This window comes from Aotus nancymaae, unplaced genomic scaffold (genome assembly GCF_030222135.1).
Source record: "Aotus nancymaae isolate 86718 unplaced genomic scaffold, 86718_ANA_hifiasm-v0.15.2.pri h1tg000028l, whole genome shotgun sequence".
Taxonomy (NCBI): domain Eukaryota; kingdom Metazoa; phylum Chordata; class Mammalia; order Primates; family Aotidae; genus Aotus; species Aotus nancymaae.
Genome location: NW_026988441.1, coordinates 2,306,072 through 2,331,541, shown reverse-complemented (window position 1 = coordinate 2,331,541; position 25,470 = coordinate 2,306,072). Strand labels below are relative to the sequence as shown.

The 25,470-nt window shown below is 42.9% G+C and overlaps 1 protein-coding gene and 1 pseudogene across 2 annotated transcripts in view; one reads left to right on the top strand and one right to left on the bottom strand.

The window, feature by feature from the left end:
- Positions 1-1,105: 1,105 nt before the first annotated feature.
- The window catches only part of ZNF331 (zinc finger protein 331), a 62,877-nt gene continuing 38,512 nt past the window's right edge, over positions 1,106-25,470 (top strand). For both annotated transcript variants that reach the window (XM_064380891.1, XM_064380890.1), the window contains exons 1-3: positions 1,106-1,307; positions 1,924-2,149; positions 2,376-2,444. The gene's annotated coding sequence lies outside the window, so the exon portion shown is untranslated. The remainder of the gene's footprint in view (positions 1,308-1,923; positions 2,150-2,375; positions 2,445-25,470) is intronic.
- LOC110568055 (large ribosomal subunit protein uL23-like) lies at positions 8,727-9,194 on the bottom strand (annotated as a pseudogene).

Genomic DNA, 25,470 nt, shown 5'->3' with positions numbered 1-25,470 from the left:
TCACTCCCATGGAACCTACTCAAGATCCGTACACACATGTCTGGACACCCCCCCAATCTACTGTAGGGGTGGGGGAACGGGCAGTACTGAAATGCCCCCAAAATCTCACGTGTGAACATCCTACCTAACACTTTCTAGAGGCATTTCCAGCTCGAGGCTGTATTTCCAAGAACTGTCTGGAGGAGGCACAGCTGCTGGGAAATTTTTGAACTTTTCCCAAATCAGAACTTCTAAGCTTTCTGGGCGTATTATTATTATTATTCAGGTGGAGTTTCGCTCTTGTTGCCCAGGCTGGAGTGCAGTGGCGCAATTTCGGCTGACTGCAACCTCTGCCTCCCAGGTTCAAGCGATTCTCTCCCTCAGTCTCCCAAGTAGCTGGGATTACAGGCGCCTGCCACCACGCCCGGCTAATTTTTGCATTTTTAGTAGCGACGGGGATTTCACCATGTTGGCCAGCAGGGTCTCGAACTCCTGACCTCTGGTGATACACCCGCCTTGGTCTCCCAAAGTGCTGGGATTACAGGTGTGATTTCTGGGCGTTGCAGACTACATTTCCCGGAAGGCCGCCGGGTCATGCCTCCCCTACAGACGGATCCCAAATGCAAGTTGGGAGCAATTAAAACTGTAGTCTCCCAGGCCTTAACCACTTTTCCCAGGAGTTTTTTGTGCTGCTCTTTAGGAGTAGAAGTTTCAGGACGGGAGAAAGCCGAGGGATTCCAGCATTTGAGGATTCTCCCAATCTGAAATACGCTTCCCCTGAAGTCTATGAGGCGCAGCTGCTCTAACAGTGGGAAGAGACACCGACGAAGAGCTTTCTGAGAGCCGCGCTTCTAACGCTGAGGATTCCCGCGCAGTGAGCATTTCCCAGAGGTCTCTGGGGCACGGCTCCATTAGGGCCCTGTCCACTTAGATGCTGCGAAACACTGATGGGCGCCCTTCTCGCTACGTCGTTTCCCGGGTTATGGACTACATTTCCCAGAAGCCCTCAAGGCATGGCGTCATTAAGACCGTGTTGAGTTGCATGCTGGGAAACCCTGACGGCCGCTTCCAACTCTGTGGATTCCCGGGTTACGGACTTCATTTCCCAGAGGCCTTTGGGGCACAGTCCAATGAAGAGCAAGCCAGATCGCCGGCTGAGGGGCGTGCTTCATCCTCGCGGAATTTTTAAAAATGGTTGCCCCCGAACCTTGTCACGACTGCGCCTGAGGCCCTGTTTCATCTCCTCGTGTCCTGGGTGTGGTTAGGCCCCGAGCCGGGAGCTATTTGCCTCTCAGGAGAAAGCCAGGGCGGGTCCGCGGGGAATGGCGGTGAGGGAGCCACTTGGGACGACGAGGCCCTAAAATGAAGAAGCTTCGGCCTGAGGCTTCGGAAGGGGCGGGCAGGGAAGTGCGAGACTGTGTGTATGTGTGTGTGTGTGTGTGTGTGTGCGTGTGTGTGTTGCCTGGTGGTTCCCCCCTCCGTGGCCCAGTGACTGACTTAAGTGAATGTGAGCGTCTCTGGGGTAATGTGAACAAGCCCCCGTTCCCATCGCTGTGATGCATGCCGGGTTAACACGGCCGGGCTCTGTACCCATAAACTGTGACACAATGTGTCTGGACGTCTATGAGGGCCTTAGGGCCGGGCTGTAAGGGCACCCGTAGGGGTGACGCAGCCAGACTGGGTCTCTCTGCACCTCCAGTCCGTGTGAGGTCAATGCCGGTGGGCTCTGCGAGGGTGGCATGGCCACGACGGGCCTCCGTGTCTCTGAAATGTGCTTCTGCACTTCTGTGGGGTTAACAGGGACAGGCAGTGTCTGTCTGGCATGGGCGTTTGTGGGTGTGAAAGGGCCAGCGGGTGTGCGGCTGTGACAGGTCGGGATCGGGCCTGTGTGCTTGGACTTTGAGTGGGCACCGGTGTGTGCGACTGTGTCATCTGTATTTCTAGTGTCTCCGCTGCTTGCTGTGCCTTCGCCTTCCAACCGTGTGGTGCTTGCTAGAGAGCAGTGGTCCCAAAGTGACGTGAGAGCCCCGACGCTGTTGTGAAAATGACCAGGAAGGAAGAAGAGTTCACAAGTAGCCACGAGATGGCAATTTTGGAGCCAGAAGAGCTCTCCATGCAGAAACAGGAGGAAGTAACCTCAGGAATAGAATTCGTTTTGGGGAAGAAAGAGGTACCTGCATGGGAGGTGGTGAGAGGGGCAGCTCCATGTTTCAGAACCGTGGTTCCTAGAAAGGCCCAGTCTCCCAGCATTTCTCTCAAAAACTCAGATCCCTGTGCCCTCTTATTTCTGATGGATTTTAACTGTGACCTGGGGGTGGGTGTGCACTATTTTCTAACATAACTTGTGATCCAGAAAGGTCCTGGTGCCTCATTCTGATCTTCCTTTCCCTCCCCAGGCCATCTGGTCATCGAGAAAAGCATCCCAGAGGAGGAAGAACTGTTATACGTCCTAAAGCCAAGTTGCAGTGAGTTACCTTTTTGTTCATTTAGTGATTTGTGTTTATACAACTTAGGACTATTTACTTTCCTGTGGCACATATCCTTCCAAATAGGCATTTATCCTAATTCTTCCCTGGATATGACAGGGCCCCGTAGTCTCCATTGACCCACGCTCTTCTCTAAGTAGTCACCTACCTGTTTGTCAAATGGTTCAAGTCCTATGTACTCGTGTCTACAAGTCTAATGGTATAGAAGAGATTAATTCTAGCACTTTATATTACAGTGTGGCTTGGTAAGGAAGGGATTTGGTTTTGGGTGGAAGGAAACACCAGATATCTTTGGTCTTTTGTTTTTTTTTTATTATGGTAGTCGTTATTTACTTTTTTAACATGGTTAATTTTAAAAAATTTTTAAATAATTGGCAAATGACAAATTGATTTATTGTGTATGTGTTTAGATATATGTATACATTATAAGATGATTAAATCAAGCTGATGAACATATCCACCACCTCATTAATTATTTTGTCATGAGAACATTTAAATGATACTCTCTTAGCAATTTTCAAATATACTACATATACATATTATTATTATTTATTATTATTATTTTGAGACGGAGTTTTACTCTTGTTTACCCAGGCTGAAGCGCAATGGCACAATCTTGGCTCACTGTAACCTCCGCCCCCTGGGTTCCAGTGATTCTTCTGCCTCAGCCTCCTGAGTAGCTGGGATTACAGGTGCATACCACCGTGCCTGACTAATATTTGTATTTTTAGTAGAGATGGGGTTTCACCATGTTGACCAGGCTGGTCTCGAACTCCTGACCTCAAGTGATCTGCTCACCTTGGCCTCCCAAAGTGCTAGTATTACAAATGTGAGCCACCGTGCCCTGCCTTTGGCCTAATTTTTAATCATTTTTTTCACACTCGAGTTGTGTGAGTTTCTTATATATTGTGAATATTAACTGCTTATCAGATGTATGATTTGCACATATTTCCTTCAAATACATAGGTTCTCTCTTCACTCTGCTGATTGTTCTGCTGTGCAGAAGTTTTTTAATTGGATGCAGTTCATTTGCCTATTAGCCACCATGCCCAGCCTTGATATCTTTTTCAAATAATTGTTAGTGTATAGGGATACTATTGATTTTTTAATGTTGATGTTGCTACTATAACTTTACTGAATTCCTTTATTATTTCTAATCATTTTTTGATGGAGTTTTTAAGGTTCTATATGTATAAGATCATGTCATCTGCAAACAGGAACAGTTTAACTTCTTCCCTTCCTATTTGATTGGCTTTTATTTGTTTTCTTCTTATTATTATTTTTTTTGAGACGGAGTCTTGCTCTGTCACCCAGGCTGGAGTGCAGTGGGGTGCAATCTCAGCTTACTGCAACCTCCGCCTCCTGGGTTCAAGCAATTCTTCTGCCTCAGCCTCCGAAGTAGCTGGGATTATGGCACACACTGCTATACCCAGCTAATTTTTGTATTTTTAGTAGAGATGGGGTTTCGCCATGTTGGCCAGGCTGGTCTCAAACCTTAAGTAATCCACCTGTCTCAGCCTCCCAAAGTGCTGGGATTACAGGCGTGAGTCACTGCACCCAGCTGATTTTATTTCTTTTCTTGCCTAATTGCTCTGCCTAAGGCTTCTAGTACTATATTGATTAGATGTGGTAAGAGTGGGAATCCTGGTCTTGTTCCTGATCTTTCAACTTTCCACCATTGATTATGATGTTAGTTAAGTGCTTGTGTTATATCACCTTTATTATATTGAGGTACATTTCTCTATACCTAATCTGTTGAGAGTTTATATTAGGAAATACTTTTGGAGTTTATCAGATGCTTTTTCTGCATCTTTTGTGATGATCATGTGGATTTTACTATTCATTCTGTTAATGTGCTATATCACATTTATAGATTTGTATATGTTGAACTATACTCGCATTCCTGGGATAAATCTCACTTGATCATGGTGAATGATCCTTTTTATATGCTGCCGAGTTCATTTTGCTAGTGTTTTGCTGAGGAGGATTGTTGCTTTTATGTCCATCAAAGGTATTGGCCGCTAATTTTTCTTGTCTTCCAGTGTCCTTGTTGGGTTTGGTCATGCTGGTCTTATAAAATGAGGTTGGAGATAGTCCCTTATCTTGAATTTTCTGGAAGCGTTTGAGAAGCGTTGTATTAGGTTTTTGAATGTTTGGTAGAATTCAGCAGTGAGGGCATCAGGTCCTGGTCTTTCATGGGAGAGATTTGCTTGTTCAACCTCCTTACCTGTTGTGGGTGTGTTCAGATTTTGTATTTCATCGTGATTCAGTCTTGGTAGATTGTATATTACTAGGAATTTGTTCAATTCTTCTACCTTATTCAATTTTTTTGGTATATAAGTTTTCATAGTAGTCACTTGTGGTCCTCTGTTTTACTGTAGTATGAATTGTAATGTCTCTTATTTCCGATTTTTTAGTTTGAATATTCTCTCATTCTTTCATTGTTAGTCTAGTTAAACATTTGTGAATTGTTTATATTTAAAAAAAACAAACTCCTAGTTGCTTTGATGTTTTCCTATTGTTGTTCTCTTTTATTTATTTCTGCTTTTACCTTAATTATTAACTTCGTTCTACTACTTTAGGCTTAGTTTATTCTTTTGTTAGTTCCTTTTGGTGTGATGTTAGGTTGTTTGAGGGCTTTCTTTTTTAAGGTAGATGTTTACTGCTTTAAACTTCCCTATTAGAACTGCTTTTGCAGTTCATAAGTATTGCCAAGACATAGTGAAAGGATCTTCACAATTAGGGAGGTGACATTTGCTTCAGTCGCTCTGTTTTTCCAATATTAGGCTTAGTGTCAGTTTCTTTCTGCGCTGTAACAAACCATCAGATTTAGTAGTTTAAAACAACAAAATTTATCTTAAGCCATCAGAAGTCAAGTAGGTCTCATAGGGCTAAAACTGAGATGTAAAGAGTCTGTTCCTTTCTGCAGACTTTAGGAGCCTTTCTGTTTCCTTCCTTTACTGGCTTCTAGAGGCTGGCATTCCTTGGGTCCCCCAACTCTGTGTCATCAAAGCCAGCACAGACAAGTCATTCTCACATCACCTTTCTTCATCTCTGCCCTTGTCATTACCTATTTCTCTTCTTCTGACCCCCCTCATCTACTTCTAATGACTCTGTGATTACAGTGTGCACACTGGCACAATTCAGGATAATCTCCCCATCTTAAGGGTAGCTGATTAGCAGCTTAAGTCCATCTACAACTGAAACTTCCCTTGCCATGCAACACCACATATGCCTGCATTCATGCATTAGGGTATGGACATTTTTGAGATACACTTATTTTGCTTTCCACAAGCCTATCCATTCAAACATTTGTTAATAACTACAGGGTACCAGCACCTTCATAACTCTGATTTCTTTTACCTTGAGTAATTGTTTTTAAATTTATTTTTATTTTTATTTTTTTGGAGCTGAAGTGTCACTGTTGCCCAGACTGCAGTGCAGTGGCACCATCTTGGCTCACTGCAACCTCCGCCTCCTAGGTTCAAGTCATTTCCTGCCTCAGCCTCCCGAGTAGCTGGAACTTCAGGTGCATGCCACTGTGGCCGGCTAATTTTTGTATTTTTAGTAGAGATGGATTTTCACCATATAGGTCAGGCTGGTCTCAATCTCCTGACCTCAGGCGATCCATTCACCTTGGCCTCCCAAAGTGCTGGGATTACAGGCATAAGCCACTGTACCCAGCCCAAGTAATCATTTTTTTACATTTAGGACTTCCTTAAGTTATATTTCTTTTATTTATTTATTTGTTTGTTTGTTTGTTTTTCTTTTTTTTTTTTCCCCAGATCCCTGTTTTTTATATTTCTTATAATGCAATTTATGCAGGCCTGCTATAAAAAAAATTAGTTCCCATAAGAGCTCATAAAGAAGAAACTCAAAATTACTCCCAATTGTACCATCCAGAGATACTTACTGTTAACATTTTCTATCTATGTGTCCTGTCTCCCACTCCTGACTAAACATGTGTGTGTGTTTGTTTCTGGAGCATTAAATCCTGGTAATTGACCATGTAAATGAGTTAAAGACTCTTTATTTTTATTTATTTATTTTTTTTATTTTACCCAAAACTCCTGAGAATATACCAAGTAAGAGTTAAAGACTCTTTGAGTCATAGTTTGTAAAAGAAATCCAACCTAGCCATGGGTCACATTACATTTGTGCACATGTGGAGGGGAGAGAGGCATGCCAGTTATCTTTCTCCTGCTTTGAAAAACCTCATGTGTTTACATCTTATAGGATTAGAGATATGCCATTTCAAACTAATGACTGCAAATGATCAAGAAAGAGAGGCTTTCAGAATTAGATTTTCTATGATCTTAATGTTTCTTTGACAGAAAATGATAATCAGTGATGTCTGATGCCTTACAAATATATACTATACAAGTAACATTTCCATGATTACATGTATAAGTAACAAATCCAAGATATGAAATCCAAATATATGAAATGACTAACATGGCAATAATTTGAAATAATTACATAAATCTCCCGTATCACATAGAACACATGATTCATTCTCTTGCTAATATTCTCAGTTTGGTATCTCTTTTTAGATTAGTCTTTAAACTTGATTTCTGATGCAGAATCATGCCTCTATTTCCCTGGTTGCTGGTAGAGAGGGAACATTTTCTTATGTGTCTTAGAATCGTTTTTGGTAATTTTGCTGATTAAAATAAATTCATGCTTAACATCAGGGTTGGAAAGCTATGTTTAGTTGGCATTCATGATATTGATAGCTGACTGAGAAGCACATATTTTAGCATAAGAAAAAAACAACAGCCTTGTGTTTCTTTTCTAAAAATGGATTAATCGGCATGTAATGTCATTGATCTTTAATAATAACAGCTAGCAGATAAAGCAATTGCTATGTATCATTATCTTTTATGTAGATTATCTTACTTGATAATTGAGATAGCTGCTTCTTGTAGTATTTGTATTCCGGTTTCACCAGTGGAATCTGAATTCCACTGTCAGGTTAGTAACTGTCAGAGTTTAGATTCACACCCTGAAAGTTGTACCACAGAGTCTGTGTTCTTAATTTCACCAAAGTACCTCTGCCCAAATTATACATACCTTTTTATTTATTTTTGTTTTTCATATTTTTGAGTCGGAGTTTCGCTCTTGTTACCCAGGCTGGAGTGCAATGGCATGATCTCGGCTCACCGCAACCTCGGCCTCCTGGGTTCAAGCAATTCTCTTGCCTCAGCCTCCCGAGTAGCTGGGACTACAGGCGCACACCACCATGCCCAGCTAATTTTTTTTTTTTTTGTATTTTTAGTAGAGACGGGGTTTCACCATGTTAACCAGGATGGTCTCAATCTCTTGGCCTCATGATCCACCCGCCTCGGCCTCCCAAAGAGCTGGGATTATAGGCGTGAGCCACCGTACCCGGCCATACGTACCTTTTTAAACCTACCTTCTTCACTTGGTAATTCATCATAAATGCTTTCTGAATTATATGGATCAGTATCATTAGTAAATGTATTTTATGTCATGATATAGCACATCATTATTTATTTATTTAATCTGTCCTCTACTGTGAGGGTTTTTTTTTTTTTGAGACAGAGTCTTGCTCTGTCGCCCAGGCTGGAATGCAGTGGCACAATCTCGGCCCACTGCAGCCTCTGTCTCCTGGGTTTGAGTGATTCTCCTGCCTTAGCCTCCCAAGTAGCTGGGACTACAGGCGCCTGCCACCACGCCTGGATGATTTTTTTGTATTTTTAGTAGAGACGGAGTTTCACCATGTTGGCCAGGCTGGTCTCAAACTCCTGACCTCAGGTGATCTGCCTGCCTTGGCCTCCCAAAATGCTGGGATTACAGGCATGACCCACCATGCCCAGCCTATCTTTTTGATTGATTTATTTATTTTTTATTTTTTTTATTTTTATTTTTATTTTTTTTATAAAGACAGGGTTTCACCATGTTGGTCAGGGTGGTCTTGAACTCCCGACCTCAGGTGATCCACCTGCCTTGGCCTCCAAAGTGCTTGGATTACAGACGTGAGCCACCGCGCCCGGTCTGATTTTTCTTTTTTTTTTTTTGAGACAGTGTCACTCTGTTGCCAGGTGCCAGGCTGGAGTGCAATGGCGCGAGCTTGGCTCACTGCAACCTCTGCCTCCTGGGTTCAAGCAATGCTCCTGCCTCAGCCTCCCAAGTAGCTGGGACTACAGGCGCACGCCACCACCCCTAGCTAATTTTTGTATTTTTTTTTTTATGGTGAAAAGATATACATATATTTAGAATTAGCCAGCTGGACTCAGTTTAGATGATCCCAATTTTGTTGGCAATATCCAAAGCATCGTAATCAGGAGCCAGTCGAACATATGCCTTCTCTCCATCAGGCCGAATCAGGGTGTTGACCTTGGCCACATCAATGTCATAGAGCTTCTTCACAGCCTGTTTGATCTGGTGCTTGTTGGCTTTAACATCCACAGTGAACACAAGTGTGTTGTTGTCTTCTGTCTTCTTCATGGCAGACTCAGTGGTCAGCAGAAACTTGATGATAGCACAGTGGTCAAGTTTGTTTCTCCTGGGGGCGCTCTTCCAAGGATATTTGGGCTGCCTCCGGAGTTGCAGTGTCTTGGGCCGCCGGAAGGTGGGTGACGTGCGGATCTTCTTTTTTTTGTGGCTGTGGACACCTTTCAACACTGCCTTCTTGGCCTTTAAAGCCTTCGCTTTGGCTTCGGCTTTAGGAGGGGCAGGAGCTTCCTTCTTCACTTACGGCGCCATCTTGTGAAAAGGGTCTAATTTTTGTATTTTTTAGTAGAGACAGGGTTTCACCATGTTGGCCAGGATGGTCTCAATCTCTTGACCTCGAGATCCGCCTGCCTCGGCCTCCCAAAGTGCTGGGATTACAGGTGTGAACCACTGCGCCTGGCCTCTTTTTGATTTTTTAAAAAGTATTCTCTGGAGAAGTAGAATAATATCAATTGATTGCATTGACGACAGTGTTCTAGTTGTGATATTACACTGTGGTTCAACCATCATTGGTGTAAATTAGGTAAAAGGTAAACAGGATCTCTCTCACTGTATTGTTTCTTACAGCTGCATATGAATCTTTATCTCCATTCTAAAGAAAATTCGCAGAGAAAAAAATTCCCTGAATATTCTTGCACGAACATTTGTGTATGACTATAGCTGTGTACTTTGGATAAATTTTGAAAACCAGAATTTTGAGTCAAAATCAGACTTAAGTGTCTGCAGTACACCAAACTCTGTGATGTTAGCACTAAGAATGAGATAATAACTAAAAGGACACAGCTGCTACCTATACATTGTTTATAACCCGACAAGGAGAGCAAACTGAATAGAAGCAGCTCAGGGTAGCCTGTGATTAAGGACTGTCGAGAATTCCAGGTGATGTCCCCTAAGAGGTGTTAGGAAGGAACATCATTCTGACAGCACCCACTGTGTTAGGTCATTCTTGCATTGTTATAAAGAAATACCTGAGACTGGGTCATTTATAAAGGTGTTTGTTTATTGGCTCGTGGTTCTGAAGGCTGAGAAGGAAGCATGGCATCGACATCTGACATCCACTTGGCTTCTAGGGAGGCCTCGAGCTTTTACTCCACTTTACTTGGAAGGTGAAGGGGGAGAAGGCACCACATGGCAGAAGGAGGGGTAAGGTTGGGACACAGTGGTGGTTGGGGGAATGCCATGTACTTTCAAACGACCAGATTCTGCAAGAATTCACTTACCATGGCCAAGACAGCACCAAGCCATGAGGGATCCGCCTCCGTGACCCAAACACTTCCCACTAGGCCTCACCTCCAGTACTAGGGAGGACAATTCAACTTGAGATTTAGATGGGTCAAATATCCAAGCCATATCTCCTATTAACACTGAGTTATACCAAAGAATTCTGAATTCACAGGCTCCACGTGTAGACAAATGGAATTTGTTTTATAACTTCTATTTTTCTAATAATGTTTGATGCAAAGGAAAGACCAGCAGGGTAAGGTGAATTAACACTTGCTTGCTGGGCCATCATGGCTTGAAGGACAAGATCAGAAGTAAAATTCACAATCCTGTCAAGGCATAAAAGGAAGCAGCCTCAAGACAACTCTTAGTATTTACAGGGCCTCGCTTGGCGTTTCAGTCATTTTTGCCAGTCGGTGCTCTGACACACTTGGAAATACGTGTCTGTGTGTGCGTGTACATTGGAATCAGCAGGGGTAACCGGGGCCTCGCGTGTGAATAGAGGACGCATTTGCGTGGGGTTCATGTGCTGGCTCTGTCCCCATAATTGTGACAGGTGTGTAATTATCCTGGGGGCAATGGGGCCCATGCAGGGTGACCATCCATATAGAGGGAGGACACCTACGCAGTCTACAACCCCAGTTAATACACTGTAGACCCCAGGAATTTCTGAAACACTCTGATCCCAGTGCCCTCTTATTTCTGATTGTTATAGAAATGGCCTGAGGGCAGATGTGCCTTATGAGGTATTTTCTAATGTAGGCTGTGCACCTGGAAAGACCCTAGCTTCTCATTCTTATCCTCCTTTTTCCCCTAAACCAACATCCTTCTGAAAACGCATCCCTTGAGAGGAAGAATCATTTACCCATCTTAAAATTAAGGTTCAAGTGAGTTACCTTTTATTCATTAAATGATTAGCATTTATAAGACAGGACAGTTTACTTTCCTTGCTCCAAAATATTCTCACTATAACAACTTATCCCAGTCATTCTTTCCAAGGAGGTACGAGAGGGTGCATACAGGTATATCCCTCAGTGTACTCCCCATTTCCCAAGTCTTCTCTTCTGAATGTTATTCATGTACCTGTTTGGCAAATTGTGTAGCTCTTTCTGTGTGCTCTGCTCTTCTAAGAATCTGATGGTATAGAAAAATACCTCCTGGAGGCCAGGCATGGTAGCTCACACCTGTAATCCCAGCACTTTGGGAGGCCGAGGTAGACGGATCACCTGAGGTCAGGAGTTCAAGACCAGCCTGACCAACATGGAGAAACCCTATCTCTACTAAAAATACAAAATTAGCCAGGTGCGGTGGTGCACGACTGTAATCCCAGCTACTCAGGAGGCTGAGGCAGGAGAATCACTTGAAACCAGGAGGCAGAGGTTGCGGTGAACCAAGATCGCACCATTGCACTCCAGCCTGGGCAACAAGAGTGAAACTCCATCTCAAAAAAGAAAAATACCTCCTGGGGCTTCACATTAGTGCTTTATATTAGAGTGTGGTTTGGTGAGGAAAGGATTTGTTTTTAAGTGGAACCCAACACCACCGGTCTTTAGTCTTTTCCCTAGGCCTGATTTTCATATCACAGCAAGAAAGTATATGGCTTGACGACGTGACAAGGTTGTCAGCTTTGTGAGGCTTTCAGGAGTGGAGTTTGAGCAAACTTCTGTGTCATCAAAAGTGTAAATGTTTTCCAAGTAATCAATAAATTGAAATCTGTTCTGTTTGCTATGTTTTCTTTGAAGCTGACAGCTTTAGGGTTTGTTTTTCCACTTGCTTTGTGTGCTCTGTGAGAAGCAATGTGGTTTGATTTTGAATGAAGTTCTGGATCTAGGACAGAGGTTGGCAAATTTTTTCCGTAAAAGGTTCTGTAAATATTGTGCTTTATAGGCTACATATAGTTCGGTATTTTTCTTCTTTTTATTAATTTATTTATTTGGATTGTTGGTTTTATTTATTAAAATGACATCCTTTATTTTTTATTTTTATTTGACAGATAACAAATTATGTGCTTATCATGTACCACGTTATGTTTTGATTCATGTATGCCTTGTGGAGTGATGAAATCAAAGTAAATAATATATCCTTCACCTTACTAGCTATTATTTTTGTGATCAGAACATTTAACATATACTCTCTTAGCAATTTTCAAATATACATTGTTATTCATTATAGTCACCAGGTTGTAAAACAGATATAGAGAAGAGAATTTATTCCTCCATTCCAACTAAACCTTTATAGCCGTTCATGTCCCTGTTCCCACTCCTGTCCCAGCCTCTGGTAACCAGCATTACACTCTTTGCTTCTATTACTTCAGCTTTTTGACACTCCACAAATAGTTGAGATAATGCAAGTTCGCCTTTCTATGCCTGGCTTATTTCACTTATTATCCTCTAGGTTCACCCATGTTATCACAAATGACTGGATTTTCTTTTTTAAGGCTGAGTAGTATTTCATTGTGATACATACCACATTTTCTTTATCCATTCCTCTGCTGGTTAACACTTGGGTATTGTGAGTGATACTGCAGTAACTTGGAAGTATTCCTTCCTCTATAACTTTTTGGAAGAGTTTCAGAAATGGTATTTTGTGAATATTTGGTAGAATACAGCAATGAAGCTGTCATCAAGTCCTGGGCTGTTCTTTGATCAGAGTTTTTGTATTCTTTATTCTGTCTTTTTACTCATTACTGATGTGTTTGGATTTTTCTGTTTCTTCATGATTCGGTCTTGGTAGGTTGTGTGTTTCTAGGAATTAATCTTTTGGGCTATCTAATTTTTTTGGAATCTAATTGTTCATTGTAGTATCTCGTGATCCTTTGTATTTCTGTGGCATGAGTTGTAAGGTCTCCATTTTCATTTCTGACTTCATTGATTTTTGAGTCTTTCCTCTTTTTGTCTTTTGTTCTTTTTTTTTTTTTCAGCCGTCCCTTCCCCTGTCTTTGTCAGTCTCATGGTTTTTCAGTCTTGTTTATCTTTTCAAAAAATCAACTCTTAGTTTTGTTAATCTTCCCATATTGTTTCTCTGCTCTCTATTTTTACTCTGATCTTTATTATTTCCTTTCGTTAACTGAGGTTCATTTGTTCTTTTTCGAGATCCTTGAGAAGTAATGTTTGTTTGAGCTCTTTCTCCTTTCTTAATGAAAACATTTATTCCTAGAAACTTCCCTCCTGGAACTGCTTTCCCTGCATTCCTTAAGGTTTGGTATATTGTTTCCTTTTACATTTATTTCAAAATATTTTTTAATTAAACTTCTAATTTCTTCCTTGACCTATTGGTTACTTAGTTTCATGTTGTTTAATTTTCATATATTTGTGAATTTACCTAACTTCCTCTTGTTGTTGATTTCTAGCTTAATACCACTGTGGTTGAAAAAGGTGCTTGATAGGATTTCAGTTGCCTTACATTTCTTAAGACTTGTTCTTTGGCCTAATATGTTTATCTGTCCTGGGGAATGTTTTATATATGCTTGAGAAGAATATGTATTCTGCCATTGTTGGATGGGATGCTCTGTCTAGTGTTTTCTTATTGATTTTCTGCTGAATAAGCTTTCCTTTGTTGAAAGTAGGATTTGAAGTTCCCTTCTATTATTGTATTGCAGTCTGTTTGACCCTTCAGATCTCTTAATGCGTGCTTTATATATTTATATGATCCAATGTTGGGTACATACATATTTACAACTGATACATCTCCTTCATAAATTGATCCCTTTATAATTCTGTAATGACTTCTTTTGGCTCTTATACTTTTTGACCTAGATTCTGTTTTGTCTGATAAAAGTACAATTGACCCTTGAACAACATGGGGGCTGGGGTGACAACTCACCGTGTAGTCAAAACTCCACCATATGACTTTTGACTCCCTAAAAATTTAATAGACTATTGTTGAATGGAAGCCTTATTAATTACATAAGGTCAATTAACACATATATTGAATGGTATATGTGTTATATGCAATACTCCTACAATAAAGTAAACTAGAGAAAAGAAAATGATGTTACTAAGAAAATCGTAAGGAGAATACACCGATCATGGAGGCTTATGCCTGTAGTCTCAGCACTTTGGGAGGCTGAGGTGGGTGGATCACTTGAGGTCAGGAGTTTGAGACCAGCCTAGCCAACATGGTAAAACACTGTCTCCACTAAAAATTCAAAAATCAGGTGGGCATTGTGGCAGGCACCTGTAATCCCAGCTGCTCGGGAGGCTGAAGCAGGAGAATTGCTTGAATCCAGTAGGTGGAGGTTGCAGTGAGCCAAGATTGCACCACTGCACTCTACCCAGGGTGACAGAGTGAGACTCCATCTCAAAAAAAAAAAGAAAGAAAGAAAATACAGTTACAGTACTGTATTTATCAATACCATGCATTTACATAGTCCGTTTGCAACATGAATTGTCTGTCTAAAATGACACACAACCACAGCTGCAGTCAATCTACAGCACATATCAAGCGATTCAACTTTATCTTGTAATGTCATAACTATTTTTTGCTTCTTTGGAGCACTTCCAGCATCACTAGTGGCACTTCATACGGGTCCCATGGTGTTATTCAAGGTTTACAGTATTGCAATCACAATACGCAAGAGGCCTGGCACAGTGGCTCACGCCTGTAATTCCAGCACTTTGGGAGGCTGAGGTGGGCGGATTACAAGGTCAGGAGTTCGAGACCAGCCTGGCTAACCTGGTGAAACCCTGTCTCTACTTAAAAATACAAAAATTAGCTGACTGTGGTGGCACGCACCTGTAATCCCAATTATCCCGGTGGCTGAGGCAGGAGAATTGCTTCAACCTGGGAGGCAGAGGTTGCAGTGGGCTGAGATCACACCACTGCACTCCAGCCTGGGCGACAGAGCAAGACTGTCTCACAAAAGTAAATAAATAAATAACACAAGAACTATGAGAGATCACTTTTTCCTGCAATACACAATTTACTGGGAAGATGAACTGCTCACAGCGTTTTAAGCACATATTCACACTACTTGAGCTCACTGCAATAGCAACACGAGGTGACTATGAAATTATTATAGTGAGTTTTATGCAGTTACAATTTAATATTGCGTCTTTCATTTGTTTACATTTCTGTCTACTATGAATAGTGTCATGTACAGTTTGCGTGCCTATGTTTTGATAAATTTTAAGTATAATTTGTGTATATTTTATGGTAGCAGATGAAAAAATAGACTTGTATCTAACATTGTGTGTTCATGACATAACCTAACTTTTTGATATTTCTAGATGGACCCATGTACTTGGTTCAAACCCATGTTGATCAGTGGTTGACTATATAGTTACCCCTGCTCTCTTTTGTTTCCATTTGTGGGGAATATCTTCTTCCATTCCCTTATTTTTGTCTATGTCTGTGTGTATGTGTGTGTTTTTCTTTTTTGTTTTGTATTTTGAGACAGGGTCTCACTCTGTAGCCAAGGCTGGAGTGCAGTGGCACGATCAGAGCCCACTGTAGCCTCTTGACCTCCTGGACTCAAGTGATCCTCCCACCTCAGCCTCCTGAGTAGCTGAGACCACAGGCATTTGTCACCACACCCAGCTAATTTTCTTTTTATTTTTTCTAGAGACTGGGTCTCCCTGTGTTGCCCAGGCTAGTCTCAAACATCTGGGCTCAAGTGATCCTCCCAATTTGGCTTCCCAAAGTGCTGGAATTATAGGTGTGAGCCACCACTCCCATTCGTCTACATGCATTCTTAAGGCCAAAGTGGGTCTCTTGTAGGTGTCATACTGTTGGATCTTGTGTTTTTATTTATTCAGCTACTGAATAATTGGAGGTTATTGGAGGTTTTGATTATTGGAGGTTATTGGTCTTTTGATTGGAGGTTTTACCATTTACATTTAAAATAATTAATTATTGGTAGATTAGGATTGACTTTGGCCATTTTGTTCATTCCTTACTTACTGTTTTATATGTCTCTTAATCCTTTCTTCCAATTCTTGTTGATATACCCTATGATCTATTGAATTTTTGTAGTGGTATGTTTTGAGCCTTTATTTTTTATGTATCTACTAGATGTTTTTCTTTATAACTGTTATGGAACCTATATAAAACATCTTATCTAATTTAGACTGATTTTGACTTTGAAAACTTTGCCATTTAACTTTCTTACTAGAGTTTAAGGTGATTAACATACCACCATTTCCTTATTAGAGTGTTGTGAATATGACGGTGTATTTACCTTTCCTGATGAGTTTTAGACTCCTACAATTTTATGTTATTTGATGCTTTTTCCTTTCAACTTGAAGAACTTTAGTATTTTTGGTAATGTGGATCATGTGGTAATGAACTCTCTCAACTTTGTCTTGGAATATCTCTCTCTCCTTCATTTCTTCTTCTTCTTCTTTTTTTTTTTTTTTTTTTGAGTTGGAGTCTCGCTCTGTCATCCAGGCTGCAGTGCAATGGCATGGTCTCTGCTCACTGCAACCTCCGCCTCCTGGGTTCAAGTGATCCTCCTGCCTCAGTCTCCCAAGTAGACTGAGGATTACAGGTGCGCACCACAACGCCCAGCTAATTTTTGTATTTTTAGCAGAGGTGGGGTTTCACCATGTTGACCAGGCTGGTCTCAAACTCCTGACCTCAGCTGATCCACCCACCTCAGCCTCCCAAAGTGCTGGAATTACAGGCATAAGCCACCATGCCTGGCCTTTTTTCACCATTTTGAATATATTATGCCACTCCCTCTTGGCTAAAAAGGTTTCTGTTGAGAAGTCTGAGAGCCTTATGGAAATTTTCTTATATGTAACAAGTCTCTTACTATTGCTGCCTTCAAGATTCTCTCTTTGACAACTTCTGATAATGTGTCTCAGAATATTCTTTCCTTATTTGATCTTCCTTGAAGTCCTTTCAGTTTCGTGGACTGGATGTCCAAATCTCTGCCAAGATTTGGCAAATTTTTTTTTTTTTTGAGACGGAGTTTTGCTCTTGTTACCCAGGCTGGAGTGCAATGGCGCGATCTCGGCTCACCGCAATCTCCGCCTCCTGGGTTCAGGCAATTCTCCTGCCTCAGCCTCCTGAGTAGCTGGGATTACAGGCATGTGCCACCATGCCCAGCTAATTTTTTGTATTTTTAGTAGAGACAGGGTTTCACCATGTTGACCAGGATGGTCTCGATCTCTTGACCTTGTGATCCACCCGCCTCGGCCTCCCAAAGCGCTGGGATTACAGGCGTGAGCCACTGCGCCCGGCCCGATTTGGCAATTTTTTACCCAGTGTTTCTTTATCTTTCTGCATCTTTCTGTCTCTCTCTTCTCACTCTTTCACTCCCATAATTCATATATTCATACATTTGATAGTATTCCATAGGTCCCCTATGATTTCTTCACTCTTTTTGACCTTTTTTCTTTTTGTTCTTCTAATTGGCTAATTTCATATGACCTGTCTTCGAGTTCACTAATTGTTTCTTTTGTGTGATTGACTCTGCTATTAATGCTCTTTTGAATTTTTGAGTTTGTCATTGTATTCATCAGCTCTAGGATTTCCGTTTGCCTCTTCTTTACGGTTTCTATTATTATTTCATAGATGCCCATTTGCTTGAGAGCAGTTGCAGTGGTGTCATGTTTGCCTCATTCTTTGTTACCTGTGTAGCCTTGCATTTGGTGTCTGTGCATTTGATGTAGCAAACTTCTCTTCCAGTCCTTACAGACTACATCAGCATGTTAATGCCTACTCCCTTTAGGTACCCAGGCTGATGGGGTTGCCTCCCAGATTGCAACTGAGTCAGATTGGAGCTGGGTCACATGGCTGCTATTGGGTCCACAGTGGGTTTCATGGTTGACAGCCTTGCTACCAGGACTCTCCAGAATATGAATCTTCTATCATTTATGAGTTGACTCCAGAGGGTTCATAAACTTGGTCCTAGGACTGGTGCTGGGATGAAGGTCCACTTCAGGGTGCATAAGTGGCATCTGTTACCAGATATGCAGAATGGCATGGCTTCTTTGTATCTCTAAGTGGGCTCCCATTGGATCACTGGACAAGCAGTACTGCCACACTCTGCAGCTGAAACAGACTGGAACCAAGTTATATGGCTGCTTCATGGTCCACAGCAGAGACCAAAGTATTCAAGCTTGTCCCTGGGGAACAGATAGGCATGTATGTCTCTTGATGGATTCCTGGGCTGGAAACCCTACTTTCACAGCACAGTTGAGAATGGCCAGAGCCGATTTCCATTGCTGATTCAAGTACCACAGTGGGACCAGGTTCAGCAGGTCAGCCTACAGGGAACTAACAGGCTTACTATTGTCTAGTTCTCTGTACAGACAGAATTGCTCCCAGACTGCAACTGATTGGGACTGGGACACAGCTTCAAGGAAATTTGTTTTGTTTTGTTTTGTTTTGTTTTTGCTTCAAGGAAATTTTAGGATCTGCAAGGATATTGACTTTGGCAAGCCTGTCATGGTTACTCAGATGGGCCTTCTCCCTGAAGGTCCCATGGCGGGCAAAGCTGCCCCAGGAGAGCAACCATAGGAGGGCTTGGTCCTAGATACAGGACAACTTCAGGCTTTGTTGTGGGACTGAGGCTGTGGAGGGAGCCTACTTCTGGGACTTGGTCAGGCATACCTCCCTTTGGGTACTCTTGCAGGCAGAGCTGGTCTGGGACCAAAGTTGAGGCAGGTGGTTCTGAGTTACTGAGTAATTTCAAGGTCCGTAATAGAGACTGAAATGCTAGATTGTGTGACTTTTTCTGAGTTCTTTGCAGGTGGCTTTCAAGAAGGAACAAGGCCAAACTGTGCTGTTGTGAGTCCACAGGGTAATGGGGCTGTTTCTGGGTCTGCAGCTGAGACAGTGATCCTTAGTTCTGCCATCTGAGTGCGGATCAGCCCTCTCAAAACAACCTTCCCAGGTCTTAGGTTCCACCATAGTTTCACAAACTCTTAACTAAATTCCTAGGCTCCCACGAAACACTTGTCTGGCAGCCTAAAAAGGGATGAGTTCATGTCCTTTGCAGGGACATGGATGAAGCTGGAAACCATCATTGTCAGTAAACTAACACAGCGACAGAAAACCAAACGCCACATGTTCTGACTCATCATGGGAGTTGAACAATGAGAACACATGGACAGGGAGGGGAACATCACACACGGGGGCCTGTTGGAGAGTGGGGGGTTAAGGGAAGGATACCGTTAAGAGAAATACCTAATGTCAGAGTGACGGGTTGATGGGTGCAGCAGACCACCACGGCATGTGTATACCTATGTAACAAGCCGGCACATTCTGCACATTTATCTCAGAACTTAAAGTATTCAAAGGCCAGGCGTGGTGGCTCACACTTGCAATCCCAGCACTTTGGGAGGCTGAGGTGGGCAGATCACGAGGTCAGGAGTTCGAGACCAGCCTGATCAACATGGTGAAACCCCATCTCTACTAAGGCATGCACCTGTAATCCCAGCTACTCAGGAGGCTGAGGCAGGAGAATCACTTGAACCCAGGAGGAAGAGGTTGCAGTGACCCGAGATTGTGACTCCTCTCGGCTATAACAGTTTCTCAAGCTTTCCTTGTATTTCATGACATTGACAATTTTGAGAGGTTACATATGTTTCATAGGATGCCCCTGTGTTGGAATTACTCTGATGTTTCTTTCTTTTTTTTTGAGACAGAGTCTCACTCTGTCACCCAGACTGGAATGCAATGGCGCGATCTCGGCTCTCTGCAACTTCCGCCTCTGGGTTCAAGTGATTCTCCTGCCTCAGTCTCCCAAGTAGCTGGGACTACAGGCGTGTGCCACCACACCTGGCTAATTTTTGTATTTTTAGTAGAGACGGGATTTCCCTATGTTGACCAGGCTGGTCTCGAACTCCTGACCTCATGCTCCGCCTGCCTTAGGCTCCCAAAGTGCTGGGATTACAGGTGTGAGCCACTGTGCCCAGCTGCTCTGGTGTTTCTTGTCTTGATTAGACTGGAGTTACGGAGTCAGGAGAAGTCAGGAAAGGATGACCACAGAGGTAAATGCTACTTTTTCACGTCATAGGAAGAGTGCATCCTATCAACATAACCAGTGACTGTTGAAGTTGACCTCGATCACCCAGCTGAGATGGTGTTTCTCAGTTTTCTGTTGTTGTTTTGTGCCCTCCCCACCACCCTTGGTGTTTCCAGTTTTCTACATTGTAAAGTTATTTTCTTCTCCCCTCCATATTGTACACTTAGGAAGGACATCACTACATGTACCTTATAGTTAAGGAGTGGGAAGTTATGCTGCCTCTTCCTTCTCTGTTGTTTTTACCACTCTTTAAAATGTGGAAACCATTCTTAGCTCTTTGATACAGAATAGGGTGTGGGCCGGGTTTGTCCTATGGGCTGTAGTTTCCTGAGCCTGATGTAGAGTATCAGGGTTTCATTTCTGCCTTTGCCTCTTCCTGGGTCTTAGAGCTTTATGAAGTTAGGGTTGTAATAAGCATGAAACCTGTTGGCCAGGAATGGTGGTGACTCATGTCTGTAATCCCAGTACTTTCAGAGGCCAAGGCAGGTGGATCACTTGAGGTCAGGAGTTCAAGACTAGCCTGACCAACATGGTGAAACCCCGTCTCTACTAAAAATACAAAAAGTAGGGCCAGGCGTGGTGGCTCACGCCTATAATCCCAGCACTTTGGGAGGCCGAGGAGGGTGGATCACGAGGTCAAGAGATCAAGACCATCCTGGTCAACAAGGTGAAACCCCGTCTCTACTAAAAAATACAAAAATTAGCTGGGCATGGTGGCGCATGCCTGTAGTCCCAGCTACTTGGGAGGCTGAGGCAGGAGAATTGCTTGAACCCAGGAGGCGGAGGTTGCGGTGAGCTGAGATCGCGCCATTGCACTCCAGCCTGGGTAACGAGCAACACTCCGCCTCAAAAAAAAAAAAAAAAATACAAAAAGTCACCAGGCATGGTGGTACACCTGTAATCCCAGCTACTCGGGAGGCTGAGGCAGGAGAATTGCTTAAACCTGGGAGAGGGAGGTTGCAGCGAGCCGAGACCATGCCATTGCACTCCAGCTTGGGCACCAAGAGTGAAACTCCATCTCAAAAAAAAAAAAAAAAGTCTGAAGGGGGTACATTTTTGCCCATTCTGCCATTTGAGGGCACAGTTTCCATCCCTTCCACCATGTCAGGACACAGGAAGAAGGCTCCATTAGGAGGACAGGCCCTCATCAGACACCAAATCTGCAGGCACCTTGAACTTCTCAGCCTCTAAAACAGTGAGCAATAAATTTCTATTGTGTACAAATTACTCAGTCTAAGATATTTTGTTGTAGCAGCCCAAATGGACTAAGACAACTGTTTAGTAGTCAAGAAATACATTAAGATAGTCTTTAGACAGGAGAAATGCATATGGCATTATATTAAGTAATACTAATTGTTAATAAACAAAAATATACATGGAAATTTTAAATTATCTAAAAATTATCTTTAATTAGACACTTGATAAATAACATATACAATATGTCAAACATTCTTCTGTCTGCATTACACACTCGTGATTCAGTCTACACAGGTAACTTAGCTGCATTATTGAGCTCATGATCTGACTGTATTGCTGAGACGCAGTGAAAGGTGATTTGAGATTGGGGGTGACATCTTAAGTCCTAAAAGTCAGAAGTGTGAAGTGGGTCTCACTGGGCTAAAACCAATATATTAAAGACTGTGTTGCTTTTTGGAGGCTCTAGGAGGCATTCTCTTTCATGGCCTTTCCCAACTTCTAGAGGCTGCCCAGACTCCTTAGCTCATGACCCCATCCTACATCTTTTTTGTTTTGACATGGATTCTCATTCTGTCACCCGGGCTGCAGTGCATTGACACCATCTCAGCTCACTGCAACCTCCACCTCCCAGATTCAAGTGATTCTCCTGCCTCAGCATCCTGAGTAGCTGGGATTACAGGCATGGGCCACCATGCTTGGCTAATTTTTATATTTTTTTAGTAGGGATGGGGTTTCACCATGTTGGCCAGGCTGGTCTTGAACTCTTGACTTCAAGTGATCCTCCTGCCTCAGCCTCCTAAAATGTTGGGATTACAGGCATGACCCACTGTATTCGGCCCCATCCTACATCTTTATACCCGGAAAAGACAAATCAAGTTGTTCCTGTATCACCTCATTCCATACCTGTTTCTGTCATCACAGCTTTCTCTTCAGAACTCCCTCATCTACTTTTTTTTTTTTTTTTTTGAGATGAAGTCTCACTCTGTCCTCCAGGTTGTACCGCAATGGCGCCATCTTGGCTCACTGCAACCTCTGTCTCCTAGGTTCAAGAGATTCTCCTGCCTCAGCCTTCAGAGTAGCTACGATTACAGGCACTTGCTACCATGCCTGGCCAATTTTTGTATTTTTAGAAGAGATGGGGTTTCACCACGTTGGCCAGGGTGGTCTCTAACTCTTGATGTCAAGTGATCTGCCTGCCTCAGCCTCCCAAAATGCTGGGATTACAGGCATGAGCCACTGTGCCCAGCCATATCCTACATCTTTAAACCCAGAAAAGACAAGTCAAATTGTTCTTGTATCACCTCATTCCGTACCTGTTTCTGTCATCACATCCTTCTCTTCTTTGGAACTCCCTAAGATTATATATTTTATAATAGGATTATTGAAGGCCTGTGACCAAAAAAAGAAAATTTATCCCCTAAAAGAAGCACACAACGAGGCCGGGCACGGTGGCTCATGCCTGTAATCCCAACACTTCGGGAGGCTGAGGTGGGCAGATCACAAGATTAGGAGTTCAAGACCAGCCTGATCAACATGGTGAAACCCCGTCTCTAAAAAAAAAAAAAAAAAAAAGCAGCACACAAAGAAGAAACTAAAAATTACCCTTATTTATTTATTTAGACAGAGTCCTGCTCTTGTCGCCCAAGCTGGGGTGCAGTGGCGCAATCTCAGCTCACTCCAACCTCCACCTCCCAGCTACAAGCGATCTCCTGCCTCAGCCTCCTGAGTAGTTGAGATTACAGGTGCCCACTACCACACTCAGCTAATTTTTGTCTTTTTAGTAGAGTTGGGGTTTTGCCATGTTGGCCAAGGCTGGTCTTGAACTCCTGGCCTCAAGTGATCATCTGACCACCTCTGCCTCTCAAAGTGCTGGGATTACAGGCATGAGCCCCTGCAACCGGCCATAATTACCCATATTTATACCATCCAAAGATAATTACTGTTAACATTTAGTATGTATGTTTACTGTCTTCCTCTCCACCTCTAAGCATGTATGTGTTTCTCGATCACTGGATCCTATTAATCATGTAAATGAGGCAAAAAGTCTCCAAATCATAGTTTGTAAAAGGAATCCAGCCCAACCATGGGTCACATATCTGTGTTCATGTGGGGAGAGGAGGGATGCCAGTCATGTTTCCTTGCTTAGAAAATTAATCATTGATGAATATTGAAAATAGTCACTGGGTAACCTACAAATATGGACTTTGGAAACATCCCCAAGGTTGTATGTGAAAGTAGCAAATATTGACCATAACATTCCAAAGGTATATGAAATAGAATGAGATAGCACTAGTTTAAAATGTTCACTTGTTTTTTTTTTTGTTTTTTTTTGAGACGGAGTTTTACTCTGTCACCCAGGCTGGAGTGCAGTGGTGCAGTCTTGGCCCACTGCAGCCTCTGCCTCCCAGGTTCAAGCGATTCTCCTGACTCAGCCTCCTGAGTAGCTGGGATTCTAGCTGCCCACCGCTATGCCCAGCTTATTTTTGTATCTTTAGTAGAGACAGGGTTTCGCCATGTAGGCCAGGCTGGTCTGAACTCCCGACCTCAAGTGATCTGCCCACCTCGGCCTCCCAAAGTGCTGGAATTACAGGCGTGAGCCACTGTGCCAGGCTGATAAGATTCTTTAAACTAAATTTTTTAGGAACTATCATGTCTCTGTCTCCCTAGTTAAAAGGAAATAGCAAACTTGTTACTTTTATGAAAATGGATTGAGATGTTACTGATTTTTAATAATAACAGCTAGTTTATCTTAATTATTATATTACTGTGTGTTTCATGTAGATGATCCTGTTGAGATAGTCATACATTGTTCTGTTTTTCTTGCAGTTTTACCAGTGAGGAAATTTTACCACACTGTGAAGTTAATAACTATCAGAACTCAGATTAACAGTCTCAAATCAGACCACAGAGCTTGTGTTAATTTCACTAAAACATCTCTGCTGAAATTATATGTATCTTTTTCACTTACCGTTTCATCAGAATTTCTTTCTCAATGAGTCAGTATTAGTAGCAAATGTACTCTATGTCATTGTATCACACACTATGATTTAATCTGATTTTCCTTTATCTCCCACTGCAAGATTTTCACTTGTAAAAATTATTCTCTGGAAATTCTGGGTAATGTCAGTGGATTACATCAGTGTTAATGTTCCGGTTGTGGTATTATATACTACAGTCACCAGCTGGGGTAACCAGGTGAAATGTACACAAGATCTCTCCATTTTATTTCTTGTAAATACATATGAATCTACAGTCTAATTAAAAGAGAAAAACATTTACAGGAAAAAAGTATTTCGTGAACATACTTCAACATACATTTGTGTACATCTATAGCTACTTCCTTGGCATAAATACCAAAACATGGAATTTTGAGTCGAACTGAGACTGTGGTCAAGTACCTGCAACATCCTATAGACCCTGTGACATTCGTACTTGGAATGAGAGAGTGACTAACGGGGCATAACTGCTGCCTGCACATTGTTTACAGTCTAGCAAGGGACACCGAATAGCAGCTCGGGGCAGCCAGCGGCCTGCAGAGAAATCCAGGTGACACCCCAGAGGGGCTAGGAGAGGACACCCTTCTGAGAACAGCCATGGCTTGCCTGGCATCACGCCGCTCAGAGACCAGAGGAGGTCCCAGCTGGGGTGACACAGCCCCTCTTCACCCAGGAAGGTGCGTTTGCAGGGGCCAGGAAGGGACGTCTGTCGACGGCAGGAAGGCCTTAGCATGGGGCCGCCTGTGCCGGCATTGGTCTGGGAACAACCCTGAGGCCCCTGCCTGGGAACAAACTGGACTACGTTTCCCAGAGACCATTCAGGAGTACGCCGCGCTGCATGCTGGGACATGGGGCTTGGGGCTCTGTTTTCCCCGGACATAGTCCTGCGTCCTCAAGCTTCTCACCCTCTCCCGAGGCCCCGGCTTGGTCGGGCCTGAGCCGGGCATTCGCTTCCCAGGAGGAACCCAGGGATACCATCGGGGGACCACCGGGTGCGTCTGCGGCTTCAGGAGCGGCGGAGGAGGGAAAGAAGTGGGTGGGGTACACGCACACGTGTCAGTGTGTCAGCATCTGTGCATGCGCACATGCGTGTCGGGCTCTGTTGTGCCTGCCTATGCGTGTCGGGCCCCATGCACAC